Consider the following 8,842-nt stretch of genomic DNA (forward strand, 5'->3'; position numbering starts at 1 on the left):
AACTTTTACAGAAGAAGGAACAAAAAAACTTTGTAACTTTTGGAATGGAAGTCAATGGGAAATTATTCTATTCCAAGTCATTTTGGAGCATTTCTATTGATACCAAAAAATAATGACCTAGTACTTTGAGTTTGTACTGTTACCTTCATTTTTGCCAGTTGTTGCTTACTGACCTCAATTATACCTGGTCACTTTATCTGAGTAGTCTCTGGACTGAAATGCGTTCATTTTAGAATTACTAACTAACTGAATAAGAAGCCAGGGGTCAGTATGTTCATGGCCTCTGATATTATTGGAAGTCAATGTAAAAAGAGCATTTGTATTGGTCCACTACATCAAGCAATTTTCACCACTTTTTTAGCTGTGACCCCCAGTCGCATTCTGGTCTCTCATCATTTACATTTACATTTACGGCATTTAGCAGACGCTCTTCTCCAGAGCGACTTACAAAAGTGCTTTGCTATTTACCCAAGAAAAGCCTTAGCTAGTTAGAATAGACTAATAGTTCAAAGATTCCTCTAATCTTAGACATTACTAACACAAGACAATAAGGTGACCATAGTACTCTATTCACTATTCGTCCAAGTACTCTCAGAAGAGGTGGGTCTTCAGCGACTCTGCCGTTCGGACACCCAGGGGAAGCTCGTTCCACCACTTTGGTGCAGGACAGTAAACAACCTGGATGCTTGTCTTCCGCAGATTTTGAGGGATGGCGAGTTGAGCCGAGCCGTACTTGAAGCTCGAAGGGCTCCAGGTGCAGATCGGCTTTTGACCATTGCCATCAAGTAGGGAGGGGCTGGGTGGTCCGTTCTTGGCTTTGTAGGCCAGCGTCAGGGTTTTGAATCTGATGCGGGCAGCAGCTACAGGAAGCCAGTTACAGGAATGCAGCTTCATCACACCTGAGAGACAATGGCAAGCCATTGTAGGGTTACCTACATTTAGTTGTGGAATTCATCTTGTAGAGACGTATGTGTTTACATTGCTATGACATATCATCGCTGTCCAATGAAAAACCTCCAAAATCTCCAAAAGGATAATGGCAGAAGGCAAAAAGCTCTTAGCTTTTGTAAAATAAAAATGTATTTCATGTAATTTAAAGCATTTAGATTGGTCCATTTATTCAGAATTATTTACACAATGTACAGAACAGCAACAGGGTTCAAACCATGGATAAAACTGAAAACGGACATAAATGGAGATACATGTTTTTCACTGGACAGAAGCGATATAATGTGGCTCAAATGGATCCCAGAGCACCTCCTGAAGTGCTTTGAGTGATCGGATTTGAACCTGGTTTAAATGTTGTCTTGGGTGTGTTTACACTTGGGTGCATTTTATACTTATCTTAATACTCGAGACCCATGACCAGTGATCAGATGTAAACGAGGTCTTTACCATAATCTGAATCAGGTTTCAGTTGATCTTCACAGTGCGTCAACACTACATGACGAACGGAGTAATAGAAATGCTCTAGAATGACCTGGAATCAAATCTTTTTGCACCGACTATTCAAAGTTTTTGTTGTTATTGTTTTATTTCTAATTTTCAACCTTTTTTTCCCAATTTGGATCGCCAAAGAACCAACCTATACATATTCTCCCCTTATCCCATGCAGTGCTTCCCACACTGGAAGGTTAAAGACCAACACTCGCCTTCTCCAACACGTATACAATCAGCCACCGCCTCTTTTTCCAAGCTCTGCACTGTACTGATATGGAGAAAGTGCCATCTACTCACTCTGGACAGAGCAAGGCAAGTTGTGCTCTCTTAGGCCCCGGCTGCCGATGGCTAGGAGCATGACCAGGTAATAGTGACAGCACCTTATTCCGCTGGCCCACTCTGGGCCCGACTTCCATTGAATTTCCATTGAGTTAAGACGTTTTTTTTGCCTCTTTTGTTAAGATGACATTTCAAAGATACCACGTTTTGTCCTAACAGCACAATTACAGTTTCGATCTGTTATCTGTACTCAGTAAAATAAAAGAGGGCTGGCATTGGAGCAGGAGCGTAGCATGAAGTGGAGTGGCCAGCAACAAAGACCAAGACTGCAAACCACTGCCTAGTTGGAGACACAGTGTATTTTCTGGTATTGTAAAGACTCTGAGTTCTATGTAAGGAGGAGAGAAATCACAAAAGTCTTTCAAATAAATAAATAAATCAATAAATAAATAATGGCCCCACGCTTTCACTACAGTGTACACAACTGCAAGTACCACTTCTGCCTATGAGTGGGCAAAATTACGCTGAACTTGTGCTGGCACCAAATCAGAAAGGCTAATATTTCCAGCAGTAGTGTTTAATGAATTCTGAAAAGGCTTTAACCCTTAGATGCTTTCAGAAACTGTTACAAAAGTGTGGCGTAATTCAATTTGAAGTGCTTCTTGATTGGTAGAAGTGGAGAAATTATGTCCAAAGTGACAACTGCAGAATTTCAATCTGGTGGATGATGGAGAAAATGGAGATTTTACTATCGTTGGAATTGAAGAGCCAGGTTTTTTTATTTATTCAGCTCTGGGATTGGGATAGCCAACAAGCACTATGTCCAAGAGACATCGCTTTAGTGAGGTGACATGTACCGCTAGTCTGTACCACTGATGCTAAAACGCAATAGCTGTAAGCTCAGCACAGAGTAAAACACAAGACATGTGAAGGCTAATTAGCCAGGGTCCTACCTTTTACAGCACCAGTGGTAGATGTCTGGGCTAATGACTAAAGAAGGTGGTATTGTTCATCTTCTTTTTTACAGTATTTCACAGTACTCCTTGTTTTTTACCGCTCTCGTTAGGTAACTAAGGAGCCCATTATGTCAAAGAGTTATAGGATAGAATGATGAAATCGGATATTGGCGATGACTGGCAAATAGGCTAACTCAGTGGCGATGCTTTAAAAGTAATGACCCCTTCAGCTGTTAGGACAATGGATTATCATGGGCCATTAATTTGACGTATGGGCCGTTAGTAAGATACGGTAGAGTACATTTACTGACATGTCAGCTAGGAAGTGCAGCAAACCATGTAAGGGTTTTAGCATCTATATGTAGCTGGATTCCAGAGAGCCTGGACTATAATGATGGGAAACTCCTAGCTTTTTAGCAGATTTTGGAAATTTGCCACTCAGTGTCGCAGTCTGAGATTTCTCTAGCAAGGGGGGTTATTAGCATGCAAGCCACTGCTGAGTGTGTCAATTAAAAACAAGCAATGGCCGTTACAAATGCCTACATTGGAGTATATTCTGCTAGTTTTACAGTGTAATAGCTCTTGGTGCTAGATTTCTCCTGACTATGGAAATGTAGGTCAGCAAAGTCACATAGTCAAGAGAAATAGTACAGCAGGGTAACTTCTCTACTGCATTATGGATCATATCTTTATGGGAGCAGCATTAGACCTATCGTGGGAACTGCAAAATGCTGTGTAACCCAGGCCACATTAAAGTAAAATCCAGTCCACATGCTTCTTTCACTTTCAGATGCTGGCTCTGTTTCTTTCAGCTTGTCAAGAAATGCATGTGTAGTGTACAGCTGTCCATGAGAGGGCTTTTGTAATTTGAATGGGCCGCTGTCGAGTCCAAGTGCCTTTTACTTGAGCAGGTAGGTAGTTGCTAATCAGATTTTACGACCCCCTGTAGCAAACCCCTTGGTGTGTCCCCTGGCCCATTGATTTGCTGGGACAAAAACCTAAAGTAGGTTCTAAACTAAACTGTAAGTATTAAAAAAAAGGGGGGGTGTGGGGTCTGAACACAAGCAGAAAGTATGCACCATGTGGGTCAGTGGTGAGCCCCCTGCAAAAAAAGATAAGTTATGCCTTCTCCATATTTAATGTATGCAGTAGCCTGCAATAGCTGTGATGAACACCCCCTGAAACACATTCAAGGCTTTCAAGGCTTGCATCTGAAAGCGTCTCCTTTAAAACTCCAATAAAACTGCGGGGCAATCCGTAACTAAGGCGCCATCATGACTCTGTTCATGGGCCATTAAAACAGGGCTGTGATCCTGTTTCTCTGCAGCTTAATTACAGAACCAAACTAGCTAAGCCACTGGGCACACTAATGGTAGCGCTGTATCACGCTAATGCTCCAGCGGTGGCTTGACGGCTCTTCTGCTGTTGTTAGTGTGCGTGGGCTTAAAGCTTGCTCCACTCTACTGTGCTCTTACCTTCATTCAGCTGCGGCCCTGCATCTGTGGGAATCCCTCAGTCTGATCAACCTTTGAGCAGATGGCTTGGCGCGTGTGTGTGAGTGTGACAGAGAGATAGAGCAAAAGAGATACACTCAGATAATCCTCCCAGCACATGGTGGGCTCTGGAAAGACTCAGAGTTAGTCAGAGTTAGTGAGGTCGGTGGGGGTTGGTGGGGTTAGGGCGATGCCACAGGTTTGGTAAGCTTAATTAAAGTCAAGACCCAGCTCATAGGCATAAGCACTGCATCAAGCCTCTGGTGGAGACAAGTCACTGCCTTTGATCACCCGACTCAACCTTACACACACTCACACTCAGACACACATTTAAAAAAAAAAGTCTCTGGAGACATAACGGGCCTTGCACAGTATACTGCAGATGTAGTAGGGATTGTATAGTGAATGGAAAAAAAGTAGTGTAAAAAAGAGTAAACGTTAAGGCAGCAATGTAGTATTTTGTACGTATCCTTTACTAAAGTAATATATTACAGTATATTATGTTCAAAATTATTGTTAAAATGAAGGTAGCAGTGCAGTACAGCAGTAAGTGCGCATGTATAGTACAATAAGACTGCAGATGGTAGTATTTTATAGTTGTATATTATATAGGAATGTGTAGTATAGCAAACAAATAAGCTGGTAATGTACAGTAATATGATAGTATAACACAGTATTATAATATATAGCATATAGTATATTTAAAATATAGATATATATTGCTAAATTTGCTAAAATTATTTCAGGTAAATAAAGTATCTATTTATCTATCTATATAGCAAGCATTGAATTGTATTATAGTATAGTGAAAAGTATGCATTACATAGTAAATATAAAATTGGCAACATAGTATAGTATAATATTATTATGGTGGCATAGTAAAAAGGTGTGGGTAGTACAGTAAAAAATAATAAAGCTAGTAAAGTATGGTTATATAGTGTAATGGTATAGTTTAAAACTTTAAAAAACATAGCATAGCATTATATTTGTGTATATATATATATACACAAAAATGTATTTGGCAATACAGTATAGTAGTATAGTGTTGTAAAATGAATGTACAGCACAGAACAATAAAGGTGGCTATATTGTATAGTTTTATAATATAGTTAACAAACATGTATAGTAAAAAGTAAGCATGGTAATATATTATACTACAGTGAATAGTATGTACAATATAGTAAACATGAAGCTGACAGCATAATATGGTAGTATATTGTAGTACAAATACATGTATAGTACAGAAAAATAATAGTGGCTATATATATATAGGTATGCATGAAGTCATTGTCCTGTTGGAAGGCCTAATTACATCCAGGCTTTAGCCTTCTGCTTTTTGCTGGGTGAAAAAAAGTTTCCAATCATTTAGTGAAGTAATGATTTTTTATAATACAAAATTATTATTTTTTTATTTAGTCAATTTCATGGTGGCAAAATGCAGCAGTATTGCAGTAATGAACGTCGACTGTTGTGGTGCAGTGGCGACTGGGACGACCACTCCCAGGCTTCTAAAAACCATGCCTTGGTGGCCTTTGAGGTATGCTTGGGGTCATTGTCCTGTTGCAAGGCCCAGTGACACCCGGGCTTTAGCTTCCTGCTGGGTGGAAAAGTCTTGAATCCTGTAGTAAATACAAATGTAATGATTTTCATAGAAACATTTATATAGAAAACAAAATCTATGGCCGGGGCAAAATACAGTAGTATTACTGTAAAGTTAGTGTATATGTATGCCTTGTGGTGTCAATATTTATGCTTCTAGTATATCAGGGGTTGTCGGTTGTTGTGGTGCAATGAAGACAATTTGCAGTGCACTCACTATATAGGCCACACACACAAACACACACACACACGTAAGCGCGCTGAGAAACGTTTTACTGTAAAGCAAAGACTTCAATGTCAAAAATTGCTTTTTGAGCCGAAGCCAATGGGGGATTGCATGCAAAGTTGCAACAGATGGGGAGGGTTGTCATTAGAATAAGGGTATTTGAAAGACAATCCAGTGCAGTGCAGGAGAGAATGGAGGGAAGAAAAAAAAAGTAACACATGGTTATGAGATAGTGAGCGAGAGACAGACAAAAGCACATTAGAGAATTTAATTTTTCCTCAGTGCCAGCCGTGGCCAACGAGATCTGACAGGCCCGGTTCATTCCTTTGGTACGCCGAGGCTGACATACCGAGCAGACCTCGATTGGGCTCCTTTGGGAAACGAAAGCGCGCAGAGTCCAAGATAGAGACTCCGTCCGACCCCGTCCGACCTCGTCAGCCCAGCCTACGCACGTGCATCACACCGCTGCACAGTGACACAAAGCCCACTGCAGATCAAATCAGTCCAATTCAGCTGTAGTGTCGTTATCCCACCGCGTTAAATTACCGGCGTACAATTCCAGCCCAATTCAAATCAGGTCACCTTTATTGCTGCGATACCAGAACGGCATGATAAAAAGCTTTAACACTGTTCTCATGCGTGACACACACACACACACACACACACACACACACACACACACAGCACAATGCAGACCTGCTGGGTGGAACAGTGTAGACATGCCACTGGTGTGAACACAGTGACAAGCAGTTCAAAGGCAAGCCATTTTTTTTGGTACAGTAGTGTAATTAGTGCCGTCCTAAAACTAAAGTTTCTTTAATTCAGCAGTGGAGGTAAACTCTGAGGTGGAGAGGAGAGGGGAGGAAAACATTGCAGTACTGGACAGTGTGAGGCAGTACAAACAATGAAGAACTGGACATTGTGAGGCAGTGCAAACACTGCAATAGTGGACACTGTGAGGCAATACAAACAATGCAATAGTGGACAGTGTGAGGCAGTACAAACAATGCAATAGTGGACAGATGTGAGGCAGTACAAGCAATGCAAAAGTGGACAGATGTGAGGCAGTACAAGCAATGCAAAAGTGGACAGATGTGAGGCAGTGTAAGCAATGCAATAGTGGACAATGTGAGGCAGTACACATAATGCAGTAACAAACAATGAAGAACTGGACAGTGTGAGGCAATGCAAACAATGCAATAGTGGACAATGTGAGGCAGTACACATAATGCAGTAACAAAGAGTGTGAGACAGTACAAACAATGAAGAACTGGACATTGTGAGGCAGTACAAACACTGCAATAGTGGACCGTGTGAGACAAAACAAACAATGCAATAGTGGACAGTGTGAGGCAATACAAACAATGAAGAACTGGACAGTGTGAGGCAATACAAACACTGCAATAGTGGACAGTGTGAGGCAGTGCAAACAGTGCAATAGTGGACAGATGTGAAGCAGTGCAAACACTGCAATAGTGGACAGTGTGAGGCAGTACAAACACTACCATAGTGGACCGTGTGAGGCAGTACAAACACTACAATAGTGGACAGTGTGAGGCAGTGCAAACAGTGCAATAGTGGACTGTGTGAGGCAGTACAAACACTGCAATAGTGGACAGTGTGAGGCAGTGCAAACACTGCAATAGTGGACAGTGTGAGGCAGTGCAAACACTGCAATAGTGGACTGTGTGAGGCAGTACAAACACTGCAATAGTGGACAGTGTGAGGCAGTGCAAACAGTGCAATAGTGGACAGATGTGAGGCAGTGCAAACAGTGCAATAGTGGACAGATGTGAGGCAGTGCAAACACTGCAATAGTGGACAGTGTGAGGCAGTACAAACACTACCATAGTGGACCGTGTGAGGCAGTACAAACACTACAATAGTGGACAGATGTGAGGCAGTGCAAACAATGCAACAGTGGACAGATGTGAGGCAGTACAAACAATGCAACAGTGGACAGATGTGAGGCAGTGCAAACAATGCAACAGTGGACAATGTGAGGCAGTACAAACAATGAAGAACTGGGCAGTGTGAGGCAGTTCAAACAATGCAATAGTGGACAGATGTGAGGCAGTACAAACAATGAAGAACTGGGCAGTGTGAAGCAGTACAAACAATGCAGTAACAGAGAGTGTGAGGCAGTACAAACACTGCAATAGTGGACCATGTGAGGCAGAGCAAACAGTGCAGTAGTGGACAGTGTGAGGCAGTACACATAATGCAGTAACAGAGAGTGTGAGACAGTACAAAATGCAATAGTGGACCATGGGAGGCAGAGCAAACAGTGCAATAGTGGACAGTGTGAGGCAGTGCAAAAATGCAATAGTGGACAGATGTGAGGCAGTACAAACAATGCAAAAGTGGACAGTGTGAGGCAGTGCAAACAATGCAACAGTGGACAATGTGAGGCAGTACACATAATGCAGTAACAGAGAGTGTGAGACAGTACAAAAATGCAATACTGGACATTGTGAGGCAGTACACACAGTGCAGTAATAGACAGTGTAAGGCATCACACACAATGCCAGGCTGGACAATGTGAGGCAGTACAAACAATGGAGTATTAAACAGTATAAGGAGGCACTACATTCACTGCAGTACCGGACAGTATGAGGCAGGTTGACAACACAGGCGGTAGCTATACACTTGCAATACTGGACAGTACACATAGCACGCTGTATACTCTACAGATATCGCTATCTGAAGATTTTTGCCCAATAGGATGGACTTGGCTGCCTTTCTTCTGACCCTCTACTGCCTTTACAGCACAAGCCCTTTCATTTGGCCCTTTATCACCCTTACCCTCCTTGGGTGGTCAGTCTGTAGCTGTCTCGTCTCATTAAGTG

The sequence above is a fragment of the Salminus brasiliensis genome, chromosome 23 (genome assembly GCF_030463535.1).
Source record: "Salminus brasiliensis chromosome 23, fSalBra1.hap2, whole genome shotgun sequence".
NCBI lineage: Eukaryota > Metazoa > Chordata > Actinopteri > Characiformes > Bryconidae > Salminus > Salminus brasiliensis.